Source organism: Silene latifolia, chromosome 11 (assembly GCF_048544455.1).
Source record: "Silene latifolia isolate original U9 population chromosome 11, ASM4854445v1, whole genome shotgun sequence".
Lineage (NCBI taxonomy): Eukaryota > Viridiplantae > Streptophyta > Magnoliopsida > Caryophyllales > Caryophyllaceae > Silene > Silene latifolia.
The window spans coordinates 13,368,305-13,391,121 of record NC_133536.1 but is presented as its reverse complement, the minus strand read 5'-3'; the positions used below and the strand labels follow the sequence as shown (position 1 = coordinate 13,391,121).

The following is a 22,817-nucleotide window of genomic DNA, read 5'->3' as shown; positions in this document are numbered from 1 at the left end:
AACCAAATCAGGCGACGTGGTTAGAGGATGTTGGCGACCGTTGGTGTAGTGGCTGGCTGCAGTGGACGGCGACGTGTTGGCAGTGGAGGGGGAGTGGTGGTGCGGTGGTTGGCGACGGAAATGAGAAGAGATTAAGAAGAAAATGGAAATGAGAAGAAAGACCAAGAGGGGGAGTGGTATTGTAGTTGTGGGCGACGGCTGTTGCGGTGGTCCGGGGTTGTGGAAGCGGCGGTGGTGCGGGTTTGTGAAAGCGACGGTGGCAGGGATGGTGGCAGCGATGGTTGAGGGGGTTTGTGATTTTAACATGTAAAAATTAGAAGAGAGATGGGAGGAAAAGTAAGATAGAGGGGGAAAGGGTAGTTATGTCTTTTTTATGAAAAACGTCGACGATTCGTTATAAAACGTCGACGACGTTTCGTAACCCCCTATAAATGCCATGCTATCCCGAATTCCAAGATTGCCATATGACTGCATTTTAATTGATTTCCTCTAAAAATAATTAATTAGTGGTACACATTATCTTTTTTCTTTTTATATTTTTTATTTATCAATTGTTCATCTGTTACTATTCAGCAGCCTTTCAAGCTACTCCGTATTTGACATGGTTTTTTAAATGAAATTCAACTATTGAAAAAAACCAAAAAAAAAACCTATAAAATAACAACCTGTACAATGAAAAATACAACTTTCATATATCAAATTGTCTTACAAAAGTCTAATATAAATTTGAGCTCATTACATTAACACCTAGTCAAAATTTAACAAAAGCCAATTTACTAGTAGAATTTACACAAGGCCAATAAAAATAACATGTACTCGAACATTCACAAAAGCTTCCATTGATATCCATGGTCTCTTGCCATACCCATTACTTCTAACTTGATTGTTGGTGTCGTACCATAGCCATCACTTCTAATAAGGCTTCGTAAAACCAAAATGCCATCTATCCTCCTCTTGATACGTTAAATCCTGGAAAGAAGAAACCCAAAGTCACTTCGCGCATCAACAATAATCCGTATTTTTTACACATTGAGAAACCATTAAAGCCCAATATAAAGAAGATTTCAGCGATCCTACCGTAGCCCCTTAGAACCATATCGAGACGGCAATGTTAAAAAAATTAACATTCCAATTTTGAATGTGCCATGAGCTTAGGACAACCTACTGTGTTCTGAACAAACAACCATTTAAGTTTCGAAATTGTCGTCTTTATCTTGGCACAAGTTAAATTAAAATAAAAAAATTGAACAAACCCTTAATAAATTCAAATACAAGTCACCAGTCACCTTTGAAGGAAGCGACAGACCAAAATGTCACCAAAATGAAGCTAACGGTTGGCCAAAGCTCTAACTATTCAAAGTAAAGTTCCGAAACTACAACTGAGCAGCAAAGGCAAAGTAAATTCACTAATGGCCTGTTTGGAAACAGGTATTTCATTTGCAATCCCGGATTTGGCCCAAATATGGTGTTTGGGCTGATTGCATAATTTGGATTTGGTTGAAATCCTATCAAATTCTAAAGATTAATAAAACGGCCCATTCCAAATCCACACCCCTACCCCCTGTATTCCAAATCAATTCCACTCCACAGTCCACATCTCCATCATCTCGATTCATCAACATCAATTTCATCGACAAAGTTCATCCCCAATTTCTAGGGTTCGTGCGATTTTTCTTGGGTTTATAATCATCGTTTTTCTTCTCATCAACATCCATCAGAGCAATTCAAGTATGTTTACGCCTCTTTCAATTTTTTTAAGTTTAAATTTCTAATTACTCTTTGCTAAATTATGATTTGTGCGTTGAAATTTATCGTTTCATTGTTCATTGAATAGCTGATATTCGATTTTTTTTTTGTGTATTGAAGTTTATAGTTTGATTAGTTGATTGAATTGTTGATATTCGATTTTTGTGGGTTGAAATGTATCGTATGATTAGTTGATTTTCAATTTTTGTGAGTTCAATTAATTTTTCGATGTAGTAATTTTCTGAATTGTTCTATGCTTCTGTAATTTTCTGAATTGTTCTATACTTGTGTTTCTGAATTAATTTGTCGTAAAACAAAATTGAGGTGAATAATAATTAGTAGGCCAAGAGTGACAGGTTGTTTTTCTGCAAATATTTTGGATAAACTCTCTGGATCTTTCTGCAAATTTATCGTTTCATTTGTTCTTGGAGCTTATATTGTGTTGAATTTGTACGAGTATATGTTTTTGCGGTAATCCTTATACTAGACTCTTCCACCTAACATGGTTGAAAACTGTTATTTCCACAGTGCTGTGCCTATCTTAGATTATGTCTGTTTGATTGTCATCTTCATGAAGGTTTTGATTATTCTTTGATTCATATTAATATTTGGTAATATTTGTTTTCTTTCTCCAGGTGTGTGGTGTCTCCCTCAGCGACAGTGTGGTGGATGTCATTTACCACGTGTTTGACTCAAATCGCGATGGAAACTTGAGCGCCGAGGAGTTTCTGAGAGTGCTGCAGAAACGAACGAAGGAAATTGCTCAACCTGTGGAAACTGGCATAATGGGGTTTCTGAATTGCTGCTGGGACTGCAAAAATCGGTGCTCCCTTTCGCGGCTGCTTTCTTAATTTCTAACAACATTCGAGTTTCAAGCCAGAATGTCAATCAAGGATGCATTCGGAACTAGAGTATTAAAATCTATGTCGAATGATTATTTTGTATTGCGGAAAATGTTAGCCTAAAACCTTGCAATATGAGTTAACTACTTGGAAATTGAGTTTGGATCAAATTTGGATTCTCAAATTCTTTGTATTGCCAAACATAGAAATTGGATTTCAAATTCTAAATTTCAAATTCTTTGTTTCCCAAACAAGGAATTTGAATTTGAGAATCATGATTTCACATTCCTAATTTCAAATTGGTCATTTAAAATGAAATTCAAGTATCCAAACGGGGTCTAGATGGATTCCAATAGCACAAAGAACCAATCTTTATAAGCATAATACACCACTTAACCTTCAACTCTACTTCAAGCATGAGAAGTGCCAAAAATCACTAGCAAGTAGCAACACACCCACTTTGCAAAGTAATAGAATTAAAAGTAAGAAGTCTTAGGAAAATAGACAAACATCTACACAACACCATCAATTAGCAGAAACTGCTACAGAAATGCCTCTTTTCAAAGTGAATTTGTATCACATCAAACTTAATTTTCAGATATAATATTTTCTCAAAACACAAGATAAGAAATGCACCACAAACGCTTTTGCTAAGTTAATTATCAAATACGAAGTAGCAATTATACCACAATAATCTGTTCCTTAGATCTATCAAAATCGTGCAAAAGAGTTTGCACTATCAAAGTCAAAACCTAATCTACCGCACATGTATCCTCAAGCATCTTAATTGAATTGGATTATTGGTAAAGTGGGCTTAAACATAAACAAACATACCTTCAATTTTGCAGCATGATGATGTATTTCCTTGCTCTCTCACCGATGGATTTTGTCAATTAGCAAAAAAATGATGACAGAGAGTAGGAGAGGAGAAAGAATATGAGGTTAGGTTTTAGGATTAGCACATACGGAGTATAATTTAAGCGTTTTGGGGTTTTCTTTTTTTAATTTGAAAAGGTAATTTCAGAAAAGAGCGCTATATTGAAAATTTCGTCGCGCCGAAGTGTCTAAAATGTCATAAGGCGGCAATTACCATAAATGTCGGGTTAAATGCCACAATAAGTGCAATTAAGGTGGCACTTATACTTTGTGCTGTTAAATAAATGCCGTCTATTATTGGACTTGTTGTAGTGCGTCTACACCAAATTCATTCACAAATTTAATTATTTTAATTGGTACGATCAATTTTTTCTCTAATTAATGATGAAATTTCGGAAAAACCCTAATGTATCAAATCAAAAGCGATTTTTGTGTTTAATTTTCCGTGAATTTAAGTAAAAGTAGGATGAGAATAACAAACACTCGTCAGATTTATGTCTTTTTACCATTTCATGATTAATAACATTAGTAAAGAACAAATTCAGCAGAAAATTTATTGATTACAACAAATTCTGATAAGATTTCATTATTTTTGGTAATTTGCAGGTGTAACGACGACGTTGATTAGGGATAATTGATGCTCCATGGAATAATTGACGTCGTGTAATAGAATAACTGATGTTGTATGATAGAATAATTACGTTACTGCAATAAAATAACTTGTTTACTGAGAATAATGTTCTCCGGTATGTATAGTTATTTTACTGTAGAAACTCAGTTATTATAATGTAGGAACTCAGTTATTGTAATGTAGAAACTCAGTTATTGTAATGAACAAACGTGGTTATTTAATAGTTATTCAAATGCAGAAACTAAGTTATTGTAATTCTGAAACTCAGTTATTGTAATGTAGGAACTCAATTATTGTAATGTATAAACTCAGTTATTGTAATGTAGAAACTATGGTATTTGTAGTTATTGTAATATAGAAACTCGGTTATTATAATGAATAAAGTCAGTTATTCTATAAGTAATTCATTTATTCACTCGTCAGTTGTTTAAAGTCAGTTTAGTTATTTTACAGTCCATTTATTTTACAATCCAGTTACTTCTTGGGTGCTCTGTTAAGTTATGTTCTAGTTTTTGGTGATTTGCAGGTTGAATCACGATAGACACAGATAATTGACGTTTAATGGAAAAATTAATGTATATACTTGGTCATTGTTTGTTAGTTTTCATCTTGTTTAATTGAATAACTCAGTTATTGTAATGTAGAAACTCCGTTATTGTAACGTAGAAAACTCAGTTATTTTAATGTAGAAATTCTGGTATTTGTAGTTATTACAATGTAGAAATTCAGTTATTGTAATGTAAAATTTTGTTATTTGTAGTTATTGTAATGTATAAACTCAGTTATTATAATGAATAAATCGTGTTATTGTATTGAGATGAAACTCAAATATATTAAAATTTCTATCCCATGTTTGTTTTCATCTTGTTTAATTGAATAGCTAGTTATTTTCATTCAATCAATAATTGAGATTGGTTAATGTAATAGCAAAATCTGAGAAATGAAATAATAATATATAACAAGGTTAAAAAAACCACTTACTTTTATTATATAACTATTTTGTTTTCAACACGTTACACTTAAACATCTCCAACAAACTATATCTAAGCGTCATCATAAAATACATCTTTAAGCACTTTAAATAATACATCTAACGATAGTAACATCACAAATAGTACATTTATTTATCTTCAATACAACGTTTAAATGTATTTCTTCCATCTAGAACCGTGTCTTGCCGTTGTTTTCGCGTTTCTTCTACCAAGTATTTCTTCCGACGAGAACCATGTATTGCCTATTGATGAGGGATGATAAATAGAGGATGAAGATGAATTGAAATCTGAGTTTGACAAAAGCAACACTTATTTACAAAGATAAAATAGAGTAATTACATCGAGACGTATAATAATTGCCTTAAATTATTACAATAATCGTGATTGAACAATAACCATGAGTGAACTATTGTATAGCTATAATAATATTACAATAATCGTGATTGAACTTTACAATAACCGTGATTGAACTTTACAATAACCGGGATTGAACAATTGTGTACTTTGTCTAATACTTTATCCTTGGAGTTAAACATTAACAAGAAGTTTGTCTATTTGGTGTTTTCAACAGGCTTCCCAATAAGAACCATGTCTAAGCTATTGATGAGGGTTGAGCCAGCAAAAACCGAAAGCTCCCTGAAAGAAATAAAAACAAAGAAGGGCGTAAGTTGAAAATAACTATGCAATTGAATACAATAACCACTTATAAGTATTAAAATAACCATAAAAACACTATAAAATAATGGACAGTTTAGAGAAATAAAAGCATATTTTGTCAGAATGAAATAACTAAGCAAAATAAAATACAATAATCCAACTAATGCATTGAAATAACCGAAATAACACAATACAATAAGCGGTTATTTGAGGAGAAATAATAATGTACCAAAAAAAACTCAACTACATAAAGACGCACCATTGTTAGCAAGATAAGATATCGCAAACAACCTCATTATTCTCATCACCTATCTACATTCATAATAGTTTGATTGAACCACGGAAAGAACAACATTCAATTCCAAAATCGGTGCAAAATCGCAACAAAACCCTAGAATTATGCGAAAACGGAAAAAAATGTCATTGAACAACACAAACACAATAAATTGAACAACATAATGAAGATATCTGAATAAATTGAAGATTACAAACACAACAAACATTAAATTCAAACAAAGAACAAGAAGATGAAATGTGAAATGTGAAATTGAAGAAATTCAACGGAAAAAAACAATACAAAAAGAAGAAATTCATTACCTGATTACACGAAATTGAAGATGGAGTAGAATTACTGAGCACGAAGAAGGAGCACGGTGAACAATCACGAAGAAAGAGCACGAAGGAACACAGTAGAAGATGAATATTAGAGGGAGATTGTGAAGAGAGAGAAAGTTACAGGAAAAATGGAGAAAAAAAGATGTTAAACGTTGTATACCATCTTTATATACAAGATGTAAGATTTAATCTCAGCCATCCATCTTAAATTAGATCAATGGTCCAGATTCAGAGGGGTAACTCACCAAAAAAACCAAACTCATATGATCCTATTTCTATATATATATATATATATATAGATTTGATTGTATATTGTTACCTATTATACGTAAATTAGTTCCTCAATCTTAGGGATTGTAATTTTATGGTATCAGTACTCTTCCCGATCTCGTGACATGGTTGCTAAAGAAGCGTATATGAACGACTACCGATTTAGCAAACAAATGGCGAATCTCGTGACATGGTTGCTAAGAAGTGTCAATGTTTTGGAGAAGCTTGTTCTTAGTTCACATGACCTTTATTCTTATTATAACTTTGCAAAATCTCAATTTTACAAAACTTTATTCGAGTGTGTAGAGAGTACTTCGCGTTATCAAATCGAACTTCTAGGAGGTTATAAGCTAGACTGATTCTTTGTTATCTTCTTTTTCTCATTTGGCATGAAATAAATTTTCTGTTTGGTTTTAGTCGTGTGAATTTGTATTAAATCATAAGAAAAAATTTTACTCTTGCGTTCAATAAACGAATTTTATTATTTTTTTTTCTTTTTTTGGAACGAATGAATACTACATAAAGTTTAGTTGCTATTTAGTTTCAGTTATGTTATGGGGCTTTGCCCCTCTTTAGCACCAAAAAAAGAAAAATAGTACAATGACTCGTAATATTCCGAAGATATTATTTTTTTTTTGGCACGATATTCCGAAGATATTATGATATCTCATGATAAACTCCTAACTATATTTTCTTAAAATATCTTTCCTAATAATATATCCTCTCTAATATATATAATATATTTCCGGTTGTCGTTCATCTCGAAGGTTTACCTTAAACATTCGATAATGGATCAAAACCCTAGCAGCGAACTAAGTGCCGAACGCAGAAGATGGAGCTATCTTCCAGACGACATAATCTCCAACATCTTATCTCGCCTCGATCTTCCTCAAAACTTAGTCATTACGATTTCCGACACTACTTTCAACATCACACAATCTAATAAAGTGAAGAATATACCCGAAATAATTCCCATTCTTGATAACATCTTTACCGTATTCACCACACCCTTACTCAAGACCGTCAGTCTACATCTTCACCGTGACTCGTATACATATCTTAGTTTAGACCGCGCTATAGACTCATGGGCTCGTCAACTACGTTGTAGTAATGTCGAACACTTCAAGAGTACATCGAATAGTCGTCACTATCACAAGGGAGGTCAAGTGGACGCACCAAGCGTTTTCCAAATCCAATCGTTGCTATCACTTGAGTTGGATTTAAGTACTGGTGGATTTGCATGGACTTTTCCTGATTCAATTAATCTTCCAAATTTGAAGAAACTTAGTTCGATTTTCTTCAACGACGACGTTAAATGCATTGAAAAGTTTATGAGCTCTAGCCCATCACTTGAGGACTTGTCCTTCACACTTATTAAAGAATCTGGATGCCCTAAACCTTTTGCAGATGGGTCTCTAACCATCGTGGGTACGAATTTAACCCGATTAAGTATTACATTACATGGATTCTATGGTTTCGAGGACTTTACTCGTCTTAATCTTCACTTTTTTTTTTTTTTTGGTCGAAAAAGAGCATTAAATTAAAAAGGAGAACCAAAGTTCAGATACATCAAGGAGGGGGGTCGGGATTAAGAGGCGTACAAGCCTCTAAAAAGTCAAGCATACATAAGTTTGTAACAAAAGAAGGGGCATGATCCCAACTAAAACAACCACTAGAAGGACTATCATCCGCCGCGGAGAACTTGGCTAGGGCATCCGCAACTTTGTTAGCCGATCTCTTCTCAAACACAAGCTTCAGATCTGGTGAGGCCTGTAATAGATCCCTACACTCAATAATAATGTTAGCAAAGGGCCCGCAGGGGGGGGGGTCGGGCTCAAGATAGCATTGATAGCATTAATACAATCAGAAGCAATCACAAATTTATCCATGGACAACACTGCAAAACGGATCTCTTCTCTAATAGCAAGGACCTCACTAATAAAAGGGGTAGTAGCAAAACACCTATTTGGACCACCCGTGCACCCGGGAACCAACGGGATCCCTAACAACACACCCAAAACAAGAGACCGAGGAGGAGGGGGAAAAGGCCGCATCTACATTGATCTTACACCAATGTTGCGGCGGGGGGCCCACTACAAGGGAAGCGAAAGGCGAGAGACATGAGAGCTAGTGGGTGTGGTAGAGGGGATCCGAGTTGGCGGCACTCCAAGAGGCCGCCCGGGGACAGAATGGAACTACAAAAGGGAGGGAGAAGAGGAGAAGGCATAAGAGAGAGCATGGTATCGCAGCGTCTTGTCCAAAGACGCCACACGATGAAGGAGAAGAGGGTAGGCCAAGCACGGGAGCGAGACAATTCTCAAAGATCCGGTGTTGGAGATCATCGAGAAAGAAAGAGTGTTTGACATTAAAAAGGGACCAAGTGGAAGAGGCAAAATCGCAGTCCCGAAGGACATGGAGGGTAGACTCGGGGATGGAGGGGCTAGCGCAGAGAGTGCACCTAGGAGAGGCAATAATGGAGCGAACATGGAGGGTGTGGTTATGTGGGAGTTTATCCCACCAGGCAAGCCAAAGGAAGGCTTTAATTTTTGGCAAGGTTGGGGAGTCCCAAAGCCAAAAGAGATCAGGGGAGAAGGGGGGAAGAGAAGGGGGTGGGGTATCGAGGAGGAAGGAGTAGGTAGTACCAATAGAGAATTTGTTCTTTGGGGCAAGAGAGGTGGTAATGAAGTCAGATTTTGGGAGAGAGGGAAGGGGTATGCTAAGAATGGTGGTAATGGCATGGTCAGGGAGAATGAAGTCGAGAGAATGGAGGGCCCAATGCCCATTAAGGATAATCGTACTAAGCTTCGCATTCCAGGAGCTCAAGCTAAGGGGACCAGCGATGATGCTTCGAAGGGGGCCCAAAGGAGACCAGGGGTCGTCCCAAAGACAGATAGAGGAACCATCGCCAATGGACCAAGTCAAGTGCTGTTTAAGAGTGGACCACCCAAGACCCACATTCTTCCAAACATGTGAGCCAGAGTGGAAGGGGGAGGGGGAAAGGTGCAGGTATTTGCTTTTGATGGCACTATGTGCCAAAGAGGACTTGTTGAAGAGGAGTTTCCAGCTAAGCTTAGTGGAGAGGGCATCATTGAGGGGGCGGGAAGCTTTGATGCCAAGACCCCCAGAGGCAAGAGGATGGGTGACAAGGTTCCAGTTGGAGAGATGGAGTTTCTTAGAGGAATGGCCAGACCAGAGGAAGGATCGGGTAATTTTGTCAATTTCGAGAAGAATAGACGAGGGAAGGCGAATGCACTGCAGCGAGTGGGAGGGAATAGCATTAAGGGTGGATTTAATGAGGCAAATTCTGCCTCATTAAATAGAGCATTTCAATTTTACCGCTCCTCGGTTAGCTTTGTCATATAATCAAATAATAAGGCAGTTCATCGATTCGATTTCACATGTCAACTCGCTTGTATTCGATATCGCTTATAATATGATGATGCCTTCCAGTAATCCTAATATTAAGACTATCTTCCCTAATGTGACTCATCTTACTTGGACTTTGGGTCGATTCGAACGATTGGAAACTTTACCTTTATTGCTACCTTGTCCTAAATTGGAGGTTCTTGTGTTAAAATGTGTAAATTCTGACAATGATGTGGGTGTAATTCCGGATGCCAAAACTACGTTATATGAGCATATGAAGCGGTTAGAGTTGAATATGACCAGGGTTCGATTCGACGAGGAATTTTTGAAGCTAACGAAATATTTCCTGAGGAGTGCATCGTGTTTGGAGAAGATCGTCCTAAATGCTAGCTTTACGTGTACTTATGATAATTATCACTTAGCAGAAGCAGCACGATTTCATCGATCTTTATTGGATTGTCCAAGGCGTTCATCGTTCTGTGAAATCGAATTCTTAGGAGTATATCATTCTCTTATTTATCCACCAAATTTTGATTCTGACTAGTCTCCTATTTTTTTTAATTTTTTTTTGTCAAATAAGCGCATTATATTGCGGGAGTATCCTAGTTATTAATTACCTAGTAGAATTTTGTGTTCTTTGTTAGAACATCCGTAAGTTTTACTTTTGAGCATAGTTAAGAACTTCGATTTGAATGATGTAATTTATCATCGATTATCATATATGCTTAAAATAATTATCTAAATAAATATCTTACCAATATATTGAGATTTTGAAGAATAAGATCATGTATTGCTGTCAAGGTAATATGGGTAATTTTGTTGATCTAGGGTTTCTGTATTGCTGTCAAGGTAATATACTAATATGGGTAATTTTGAAGAGTTATTAAGGAAATATGGTAATCGATGATAAATAACCCATATAAGGCAAGATTATCAACATATTCAAATGAGATACTCAAGTATATTCTCATATTTACCATATTTAATGAGAATATGTTGATAATCTTGCCATATATGGATTATTAATGTGTGCCCTAAGGGCACACGTTAGAAAAACCCATTAATTAAATATATTATAATCATGTCTAATTGTTTACCATATTTCCTTAATAACTCTCACGCAAATGCAAAACTGTAACCGATTTTCTACACAAAAAATCGAATTTTTTTTTCAAAATGGGGTTCAATAACGAATAAATTAACGAAATGGGGTGAGTTTCAAATTAATTACCGAAAATAGGTCCACGTAGGATCGGAATTTTGAGAAATTGCTTCGGAAATAAGTCGCTTAGGAGGTGAGCAATTTGACATGAAGTCGCTTACCAACAGAGCGACCTCATAGCAAATTGCAAAAAAAGAAAAAAAACTTTAACTAACTAGGATCGAACCCACATCTTCACATATTATTCCCCATTTCCTAACCACCAAACCATGCCAAGACATTTGATATGCAAAAGCATATATATAATGATAATCATACTTAATGCTCCAGATGCTCAATCGAGTATTAAATGCAATTTGGAAGCAAGCAAAATAGGATTTGTATATTTAAGTGCTTAAGTTTAACATTATAGTTCGCCTGGTTTATTGGTCAGATAGTCGGTTTTCGTGTATGCACATGTGTTCGATCCCGCTTAGCAACAATTGCAAATACAATTGATCTTCCTAATCTACACTCTTTAAAAAACCCAGACTTGGGTTACTGTTCCCGTAACAGTAACTTTGACAATTTTTGCCCATTTTACCCTTGGCTATATTTCTTCTTATTTTCGTTCCATTTTACTTTCATCCTGAACTTCATTCTCAAATCTCAACCCTTTCATCACCATTCTTTCATTTCCTTAATTTGTTTGTTTGCATCTCAGATTCTCAGCCAAAATGGCTTCCAACGTCGCCATTTTCGATCCTTCCTCTCAGCCACTCAGTTCCCCATTTCATCGCCTTTACTCTCTTCTCTCTTGTCTTTCTTGGGTGTATTTTCTGTGGTTACTTCCATTTTTCTATTTGCATGCCTCTGATCCGAAGGACAGGCAGTGTTAGCGAGGGGTTTCTGAAATTTTAGTGCATGCCTAACTCCTCCCATTTAGTCCACTCATTCCCCCTCTTACCCTCTCTCAAACTAATTTTCCTTTTACTAATTGCATGCCTCTGATCGGATCGACAAGCAGTGATAGCGAGTGGTTTATTTTAGTTGGTATTGTTTTACTGTGGTTGTTGAGGACGGAGTCGGAGATCGACGGTATGTTGTTTCTTTTTGTTTTTTATTTTTATTACTATCGTGGCCTTTTGATTTGGGTATCGACATTTTCAATGGGTATGTCATCTCTTTCTTTGCGTTGATATTCACCTATTTTAGAAGTTTTAGAAGTGTGATCAAGTAATTTGATAATATAGATATTATATTGTGTGATGGTGGTTTCGACGGTTGAATTGATTAATTAGCTAGGTTTTAGGAATTTGTTTGCTGAGATGATGTCGAGGATTTAATGGCTATAATTTTTGCACCTTCAAGTACAACTGGGAGCTGCCGGTTCTGATGAGGGTGGTGATACCCTTGATTATTTCAGACTAAGTTAATTAAAGTTATTGTTTTGTTAATTTTGACTGTGTTATTTGATTGATTATTTCGATTTCCTTTTACTGGCGACGATCTGCAACTATACTACAAGAAATCAACATTATTGTTTTATATCTGTATTTTATTTTATTATTAGTCAGGTAATTGTGTGGTAATTGCATGCATATCTGATTGCCTCGGAATCCGAAATCGATACTTGATGGTAATGTTATTAACTGCCTTGTCTCTTCAATGCTTGGATATTATTAACGCGAGGTGTTAATTGTCCATTAATTGCATGTTCTGGGTTAGTTATCAGCAAAGTTGTGATTGTGTTTTGTGATGATGCAGAAGGAATCATGGAAGCAAGATTTGATCTTGTTATACAAAAGCTTATGGTGAATTGGGCACAAGCTGGAGGATTGACAGGTAACATGTTCAGGATGTCACTAGGTGAACAGGAATAAAGCCAATAAAAATTGATTTGTTAAACTTGTGCAGCACTCGAGCAATGTGAAGAGTTAAGAACGATTAACACCTAAGAGGGGGGAGGGGTGAATTAGGTGTACCTTTTAAAATTTTTATCCTTAACTTAGTTAATTAGTTACTTTAAGCTAAGAATAAAGAAGTACAAGACTTGAGAAACTTAATTGAATGTAAGTTCACAAGAAGGTACAGTAATTCTATGTCACAGTATAGGTGACTGTGACACAGAACTTGATTAGGTACATGCGAGAAATAGCAAAGTGGAAGAACGTAAAAGTAAACACTACTACAAAAACATGAATAAGTAACACCTAATAGAGAACAGTTAAGTTAATTAACCGTTTTCTAACAATAAAGAGAACGCCTCTCCTAAATAAGTGTTGTGTTAAAAAAACAATAGAAAACGCTTTTCATATTAACAGTTATCTAAACTTATCGTAAAAAAAATAAAAAAAAAAAAAAAAAAAAAAAAAATCAAAAATAAATATTGAAAACCCCCCAATATTCGTTTCTCTTCTAACTTCAGTTACAAAGTTGCAACTCCATTTTTCTACTGAACATCACCACCTTCGACATTTATCTTCATCTTTACAAATTACGAAGCTGCTACCATTTCATAGAATCAAAGATGCGGTTGTCGGACCATCACCACCTTCGACATCTTTATATGGTTCAGAATTTCTAGGGTTTGAGCACCTTACCCTAAATTTCGCGATTTATTATGTTACAAATCGAATTGCGGCTATAAATCAAGAAACTGACTTGTTTCTTTGACAATTTCGGGGTTGGTCTACAATAAACAGGTTAGTATTTCTATTCTTGCGATTTATTATGTTATAATTTAAATTTTTGCGATTTAATTCAATATACCCTAGAAATTTGGAGATTTACAATAAACAGGAAAGCCGACGAAAATGGGGAGAATTAGGGTCTTCGCTTTCAATAAACAGGTTCGTATTTCTATTATTAGGGTTTTACCTCTTGCATTCAATTCAACTGGTATTCCATCTAGTCGTTTCAGTAATTCGTATATATGATGAATATTGGTAATTTTTGTAATTGATGAACATGGGGTTATTTTTCCGCAAATTATTGATTGTAACAAGTTGATCAGGCCTCCTAATTGTCGTGGATTCTTGTGGCTGTTAATTGCGGTTTTCGTCATGCTAGGTTCGTTCTAATTCAATAATAGTTTAGATTGATTTCATACTGAAGAGGGCTTTTCAATTGTGCAATCTAGATTACTGTTGATGTTATGAGTCGGTTGTATTGATCGATGTGGATAGCTGATGATTTGATTATTGTTGGGATTCGGTGTGTCGAGTTTAAATTTGTTGAGCTCTTCGTCGTACACATATTCAAATGATTACAGTTGTGTAGATTATTTGTGTAGATTATTGTTTGTAATAATCATAGATCATTAGTTCAGTTTTTCCCTCAACTACTCATTTGGATTTCCAACTTCTCGATTCTTTTAGATTTGCTGCTATGATTTTAGTGAAGACTTCGTATCAGGAATGTCTTATAGTATGCCTACTGATACCGATGGATTCATGTGGCTGTTATATGCAATCTTCGCCGTGATAGGTTTCTTTTGATTCTACATTAATTCAGATTGATTTTGGAGTGCTCTTTTTTGGTAGTTTAGATGACTGTTGATGAGTGGGTTGCATTGACGATCAATGTGGATATAGCGACTTGTTTGATGAGTATGTAAATGCTATTTCCACTCAAATGTTGGAATTGGGAGTGTTGCGTTTAAATTCGTTGAGCTCTTGATCATACACAGATTGAAATGATTACAGTATGTAGCTTCTGATTTGTAATATTGAAACATCATTAAGTCAGTTGTTCCATCAACCACTCATTTGGGTTTTGAGCTTCTTGATTCTTGCAAATTTTCAGTTTGTCAATTATGGTGCTAGCATGATTTTTTGAAGACTTAAGTATTAGGAATGTCATACAATGCCTGATAAATTGATAATTAGTAAACTTAGCGTGATTCTACAACCATTTGAATTTTTGTGAAGAGAGGATGCTATTGCGTGCACTGTCTTTGAACTATTAGCATTTCTAAATTCTTGCTTTTCGCTCCGAGATTGTAGTTTACGCAGATACGGTGAAGCTATAATTGACCTTCGAATGTGAAATTGCCAATGTACACCTTGATTACTTAAGTATGGAGCTTGATGAAAATTTCTAATCAGTTTTTAGTTTTGACTGTAAATGACCCTTTGAACTCGGCCTCTTTTGATTGATTCACGAAAACATTATTGACTATTTGTTTGGATCTAGAGATTTTCGTAGAAGGTTGGGTTGGAGAGACATGGACTGACAAGGAGCTCAGCGGCTGTATCCAACAATGCAAAATTACCTAATAGAAGTAGTGTCTTGCTCTATTACATACTCTATATCAGTTCAACTGATAATAATCTCCTTTATTGCCTTAGTGATACCGAGACTGTCAAACCAGAAGAGTTGACGTAAATCTGATTGTATAGTTGAGAAGCATCTTGGTGTTTATGTCATGTCTAAGCTCGAAAACTAGATACTGCTTCTTGGGAGTTGAAAGTGTAGCTTATTTGCTGTTCCATTTCTAAAGAGTGTATGTATCATATCATGAAAATTATGATCCACATCTTTATGTTCCATCCACACTTCATTTCCAAATAAATTGAGAACATTGAATAAATGAACTCAGTAGTAACCTCAACTTGAAAGTGCAGCAATGCTCACTGACATTGTTTTTCGGTTTATTGATGCCTAATGTATGTGTTTTGATCAACTACCGATTATTATGTTACGATTTAAAAGTTGTTTTTCTCCTGTATAGTTGGGAGCAAACGCTATCCTGTTGTTTCCCTTCTTTGCCCCGCAGCCGGAGCCCAGTCAAGAAAATTCCATTGTACAAGGTATGTTTTTTCCCTCTATGTCGAGGGTTACTTTTTTTTCGAACTCTAGTGGTTTGAGTAATTCTGATATGTATTCGTTTTGATACAAAGAATCGAGCTTATTTTTACATGTTCTCTTCCGCAGGTGGTTATTAGGATGGATGTTGCTGCATCTGAGTTCTACAAGGAGGACAACTAGACAAGTCATATGACTTAAACTTCAAGTAAGAGTATGCTTCAGTTGCCTTTCAAATTGGTTAAGATCGATTTTGTTTGATTGCGACAGAATGTTTACTGATTGGATTTCACCGACTGCGATGTTTGCAGAACAACGATGGTCACAAAGGATTTCTGGTGAGGTCTTCAAGGATCTCTACAAGTCATTTGTGGCTGAGTACCCCATTGTGTCAATTGAAGATCAAGATAACTGGGAGCACTATGCTAAGATGACCGCAGAAATCGGAGACAAAGTACAAATTGTTGGAGATGATCTCTTGGTGACCGCAGAAATCGAACTTACTTAGTTTGCTCGTTGTTTTGGCTCTGGCTATGAAACAAGTGTATTGGTATTGGACTATTGGTATTTGATTATAATGAGAATAAATATATTAATTTTATCCAAATATCATCAATATTATTATACTTTTTTTTTTAAAAAGCCAAGAGGGATAGAGAACTGTTAGCTTACCTAACCGTTCTCTTTTACTAGGAAAAGAGAACGCTTATCAGGTGTTCTCTAAAGCTCATTTCAGCCGTTCTCTATAATTATGAATACAAAACGCCTTTTCTAAGAGTTCTCTAAGCTTTAGAGAACACTGAGTTGGAGAACGCCTCTAAAGCGTTCTCTAATGGTAATTCCAACAGTTCTCTAAGCCTATTTCTGTAGTAGTGAAATGAACAAACAAACGACATTTTAAAAATTGGTTCAGCCTCTACTCCGAGGCCTACGTCCAACCGTTATTTTATTGCTTGTTTAGAAATTTACTCAAACTTACTAAACCCCTTACAATGAAAATAACTCGCCAACCTACTCCGGTTGCACTCAAACTTAAACCTACTCCGCTTCAAGAGTTTATGGGTTCTATCTCAAGGTGTTACAGAATCTTGAATCTCAAGAGTTCACTTAAATGAACATGGAGATTACACTGAAGATCTAACACGAGAATCATGGAACAAACTCATCATGTCACAGTACAGCGAACTGATACTTGGAGGTTTTTACAGCTTTTTCGAAAACAGTTTCGAAGACTTAAAATCAGAAAAACATTTTGCAAATACTTGAAGAACAAAGCTTTCAATGCACAAATGATTTGCAAGGTTTTACAATAAATGCTTTGGAAGTCTTTAGAAATAAATGTGACTAAGACACTCTATTTATAGTGGATTTAGTCTTAGGTAAGTACACTTTGAAAAATTAAATCCAATATTAAAATGATAGCTTTGAGTGATGGTAAGTGTTAGACTTATAGGCTTGGGGCTTAAGAAATCAGAAAACTTAAGCTTCTACACTCAACATGTGACAATTTACCGAAATGGCAAAAAGCTTTTCTTACTTTAGAAGTTTGACAAGTCTTCTTTGCCATTTTGGTAAAAGGTGTTTGCACAAATCTAGAGGCTTAGTCAAGTGGGCTTGTGACTCCAAAATTTCAGATTATTTTCAAGCTTTTGAAAATTCAAATGTTTAAGGTTTAAAGTTTGCAAAGTTTTGACACTTAAAAACATTTGGTCGAAATTCCTCCTCCGTATGATAGTACTGTAAACCACAAGACAACAGATCTTGTTTCATGGTTTTGCCATTACTTGACTTAAATAAGAATGTTACACTTACTCTTACATATGTCGACTAAGGCTTGGAAAATATCATTGTCTTGACTTCCTTGATTAGCTTGATCATCTTGAAACATTGTTGAAAGTCCATTTGATTGCTTCATTCACTAATTATTTCAACTAAGAGCAAACAATCAAATAACAAAGGGGCTTGGCATCATCAATCCAATGTGTTCTAACAAATTCCCCCTTTGATGATGACAAGTCCAAACATGTGTGATATTCCCCCTTAGCCCATGGTTAGTCGGTCTTTGGTCAATTCAACATAAACATAATTAATAAACATGATCAAGGTAGTCGAAAGGTGCAACATGCTTGGCCAAAGTAAAACATCTAATCATGAGAGCTAAGACATAATTAAGGTGGACGTTAGCCTAAGAGTTAGAAGATCACACATAGCATAATTAGACTACTTCCCCCTCTTGACATCGTCAAAGGAGGATAAAACATGTCCAAAAGTTAAGCAACACGATTTAAACACACACAAATAGTTCAAGCAAGATAAAAAACAAACATCCGAAAGTGCAAGAGAGTGTCTTCAAAAACAGCAAAGAGCCAAGGTTCATAAAGAGAGACGGGTTAAAGAGGCATGAGCTTAGGAGGCATTCTGAAGACGTTCAAGTAGATCTTCATTCATAGTGCGAAGATCACCCACTTCATCCCTTAACTTGCCCTGTTCTGTGACCAACCGATTCCTAATTCCAAGGAGTTCATCCAACTTTGCGAGCACCACACCCATTTCAACAGTAGAACCTGCTGTAGAACCCGACTGATTTCTCCTTTCCAATTTCCCATTCTTAATCTCCAAGCTCATCCGAGAAAGAAGGCCCGGCGTCATTTCATCACTCAATTTTTCAATTGCAGAGCTTCCTTCAAAACTAACCCCTCCCTCATAAAGATGATCGAGAGCCACATACCATAAGGGACCATGGCATTTTTGTCAAAGTTGCCGCTTTGGAACTCAGTGGACATCTCAAGAATTCGGTGAAACATAAGGCGAGGAAGGTTAATGGGTTTGTGCTTGACAATGTGATGGATAAGGAGCATATCAAGGAGAGAACATCTCCCACGGCTATTGTTGGAAGGGACTAGGTTACGAAAAACAAGGTTAAAGATGAACCGGATGGGTGCGGTTAATTCAAAGGCATATATGTTGGTAGGGCCATCGTCATCATGAGGTCGAAGAACCTTCATGACCTGGGTAGAGGTAACCTCGTCAACTTCACCCCAATCACGTTTGGGAAAGGAGGTAAGCCCGACATCACATATGTCCAGATGGGCAGGAAGTTGGTTGATCGTAAGGACAAAGGGTTTCTGATTTATAAAGGCAGAGAGAGTTCCAGATTCAACATCTACCTTGACTGTTGCATAGAATTGGATGATTTCCGACAAGTACATGGGACTATATTTGTCCAACAAATTCACCCAACCCTGTGCATACATAGCCTCTTTGAAGTATTTAAAAGCAAGAGAGGTGTCATACCACGATTTCTTATAACGCCTTCCACTGTGGAAGCAACAAATTAGCATACCGTGGCATATTTTGAAGATCTCCTCCGGAAGATCGAGAGAACTAAGATGGTTGAGGATGTCATTCTTGAATGATTCGGCATAAGGAGCAATAACAAGGTCCATGCATGTGTTGAGTGGAACCTTCTCCTCAATAACCTCATTCTCATCTATGCTCGGCAAATCCCGATGATAACGAGCCCGTTTGGGTGCTTTGGTTTTTGATCCAGATCCTCTTTTCCTTTGAGTGACTTTGGGTTTTGGAGGGGATGCCTCCGGTGTCACATCATCATCATCATCACCGAAGATTTCAAGCATCTTTCGCTTGGACCGGGTTCTTGATGCCGGTTTCGAAAATAATGGATCAATCCCATCATCATACACCACGGTAGCATTACCAAAATCCTCAACATCAACTACCACTTCAACATGCGCCTTCTTCGTTGAATCAGTTTTTGGATCTTCATTGATTTTTTCAGCATTGGAACCGATTTCTCTTTCAACAGTGGATGCCACAGTTGCATCCACTTTACTCATCTCATCCTTCTCCAAACTTTCACTCACCAAATCTTTTAAAAGCACATCATCATCATTCTTTCCAACAGCATTATTTTCATCATCACTATTTTCTTTTTCTTTTGAATCCCCTTCATTCTCTTTTGATTTTTCCTCACTTTATTTTGATTTTTCTTTGTCTCCCTCTGATTTTTCTTCACTTTCTTTTGATTTTTCTGATTTTTCCTCACTTTCTTTTGATTTTTCTTTGTTTCCCTCTGATTTTTCATTACTTTCTTTTCCCTCTTTTGATTTCTTACCTTCAAGTTCCCCCTCTTTCATCTCACTTGAGTGATCTCCCTTTTCATTTGTTTCGACAACATCACTTGATTTTCGAATGTCTTCATCCTTTTTGGTTCCCTTAGAACCGGAGTCCTCTTCATCGGTGTCAACGTCCACTTCAGCATCTAATTGAAGAGAAATAGGAGGATTCCTACTTCTTCCTCCTCTGCCACGACCACCGCCCCTTTTGGCGGTTGTCTTTTTTCGTGCAACGGTTGGCTTGGCAGTGGCAGAGATGATCTCATTTGGTTTCGCAGCGGTTTTGGGAGCCATCTTTTTGGCAATGTATTTTGGGTTAAATGTATCTCTGAGTTGAAGAACTTCTTTTGAAAACTTTGGAGGCATTTTAAGAGAGTGGAAAGGGAAAGGGTGTTGATGGTTTTGGGAATCCGAAAAAGGTGAGGGTTGGTTTTTGTTTAGTGGGTAATAGGGAGTTTTAGTGTGGAAACATGGAAGTAAATGAGGGGTTGGTGTATTAATCAAGGTGAGTGGACGGTTGAGTGTTGAGAGAGTGAGTCTAGGGTGTAGGCTTTAGGGATGATGGGACATAAAGTAATTTGGGAAGCTCAATGCAAAAATAACTCAAGTGCACATAGTGTAATACTCCGTATTTATGGTCTTGGGGGTACTCTATCGAGTAGCCCTTACTCTGTCGAGTAAGGGTATGTTGCAGAATAAAACAGTTTCTGACCTGTTGGGTACTCGATCGAGTAGCTGGGGCACTCGATCGAGTAGGGGGGTACTCGATCGAGTACCTTGGGTACTCGATCGAGTGTCAGGTTTATCGGGGGAATTTTCTCGGGTTTTGTTAATTACGCGATTAAGGTATTTAAATCAATTCGTCTTTATTCTAAATCACTTTTACCAAAACCTAAAACCTGTTTAAGAGAGAAAGCAGTCAGTCATCTTCCTAATCGCGTCCTTAACAATTCCCGGAGATCAGACGGTCGGATTGCATCATAGTTTGTGTCGTTGGATTCGTTGCGTCGAGGGTAAGCTTCTAGCATAATTTTTATAACGTTTTGTAAAGATTAGCGAAACCCTAATTTAGTAATTGGGGGTTTTTATGAATAAGTGATTGAATAGTAGTATTCGTATGTTTATGTTAGGAGGAGAGTTCATAGAGGAAGCGTTTTGAGACAGCTGTAGATTCCGTCTGCTTGTGTGCTTTCCAGGTAGGATTTCCTACTCAGTATTAGTCCCATAATGGGATATTGGTGATGTGCTGTAATTAGTTAATTGATTTGTTGATTGTAATTGTGTTTGTGATTGTGGTTGTGTTGTTGATGGTTCTCGAGATGCGTTCTCTACCGAGTGGGGTCACTTGCGGGAGTGATCTCACGCCCTAGTTTCGCCCTTAGTGGAACCCGCCACGAAAGGGGATGTGCACATTAATGGACGGGGTTATCGCTCGTACGATGAGCGGGGCTTAGGTGGGAACGGCCTGCGGTCCCCCAGCGGGTGGGGTCCAAAGTGGACGATCGGTGATTGAGACGGTTGGTTGGATGGATGTGTATGTGTGTGTGGCGGATTCAATTGTCTGTTTGTCTTGTTGTTGTTATCTGTTTCGATTGTGTGATTAGTAATCGACCCGGTGTTGTTTTGAAAACTGCGGTGATCCATTCGGGGATGGTGAGCAGATATTGAGCAGTTATAGAGATGATACGGGATAGTCGGGATGGCCACGACATGACGATAGAGTCTTCGTCGTAGTTTAGTTTTATTTACATTTCAGTTTGAGTAGACAGTTTGGAATAATGTATCGTATTATCATTTTGAGGTTCAAGGATTGTATTCATTCATTAAACGGTTATTAATAAATGTTGTTTCTTTATCGCTGTTGTTTGATTATCATACCTCGGGCAACCGAGATGGTGATGTCTCCATACCTGAGTGGTCCTGGTAAGGCACTCGGAGTATGGGGGTGTTACAAATGGTATCAGAGCGACGATCCTGAAACCTGTAACCAATGAACCTAATGAACATAGGGAGTCAATTAAAATGAACCCGGGGTAAAAATTGTAGGAGCTAGTGCAAAGGCTTGGGAGACGTCCTAAAGTCGCAAGGGGTCGCCCTACAATTTTGAACCGGTCACGTGGGGAAAATGTGTTTGAGTCATGTATGTGCTTAATAACTTGTGCAACAAAGTGATGAATGTGTTGATTGTTTGGTGTTGAAATAGGAAGTTGAGCATGTGAAAGGAAATAATTATATGTGGAACATGTTAATGAGATGATAACATGTTGGATGTTTATAATGTGGCTTTAATAGCATGATGAATTGATCTTATCGATAGTAGCGTAGATGCGTAGCGTATTTACTCTGTTATCATGTGATTTTATAAAGTAGGCATGTTAGTATACGAATAACATGCGGGTAGCTTGTTCGTATTGGGGGTACTTGATCGAGTGAGACTAACTCGATCGGGTAGGTTTATGGCGATTTTGAGACCAGAAACGAGTTTTGGGGCACTCGATCGAGTAACTAGGGGTACTCGATCGAGTAGGGGGTCACTCGATCGAGTAGCCTAGATACTCGATCGAGTGGGTTAGAGACCAGAAGGTCTGTTTAGTTCTGGAGTTTGGGTACTCGATCGAGTACATAGTGGCACTCGATCGAGTAGCCCGTTACTCGATCGAGTGGGTTTGGATACTCGATCGAGTAGGTGCTGGACAACGCGTGTTCGTGTTTTGAAGTTTAGTACGCGTGTTTATG

At 37.0% G+C, this 22,817-nt stretch overlaps 2 long non-coding RNA genes across 2 annotated transcripts; one reads left to right on the top strand and one right to left on the bottom strand.

The window, feature by feature from the left end:
• Positions 1–670: 670 nt before the first annotated feature.
• Positions 671–3,570, bottom strand: LOC141612714 (uncharacterized). The gene is made up of 2 exons (XR_012529163.1): positions 3,423–3,570; positions 671–969 (listed from the first exon to the last, which is right to left on the bottom strand). It is a non-coding gene; the product is annotated as an uncharacterized LOC141612714 (long non-coding RNA).
• Positions 3,571–15,871: 12,301 nt separating this feature from the next.
• Positions 15,872–16,552, top strand: LOC141611105 (uncharacterized). The gene is made up of 3 exons (XR_012528505.1): positions 15,872–15,950; positions 16,075–16,153; positions 16,257–16,552. It is a non-coding gene; the product is annotated as an uncharacterized LOC141611105 (long non-coding RNA).
• Positions 16,553–22,817: the final 6,265 nt, after the last annotated feature.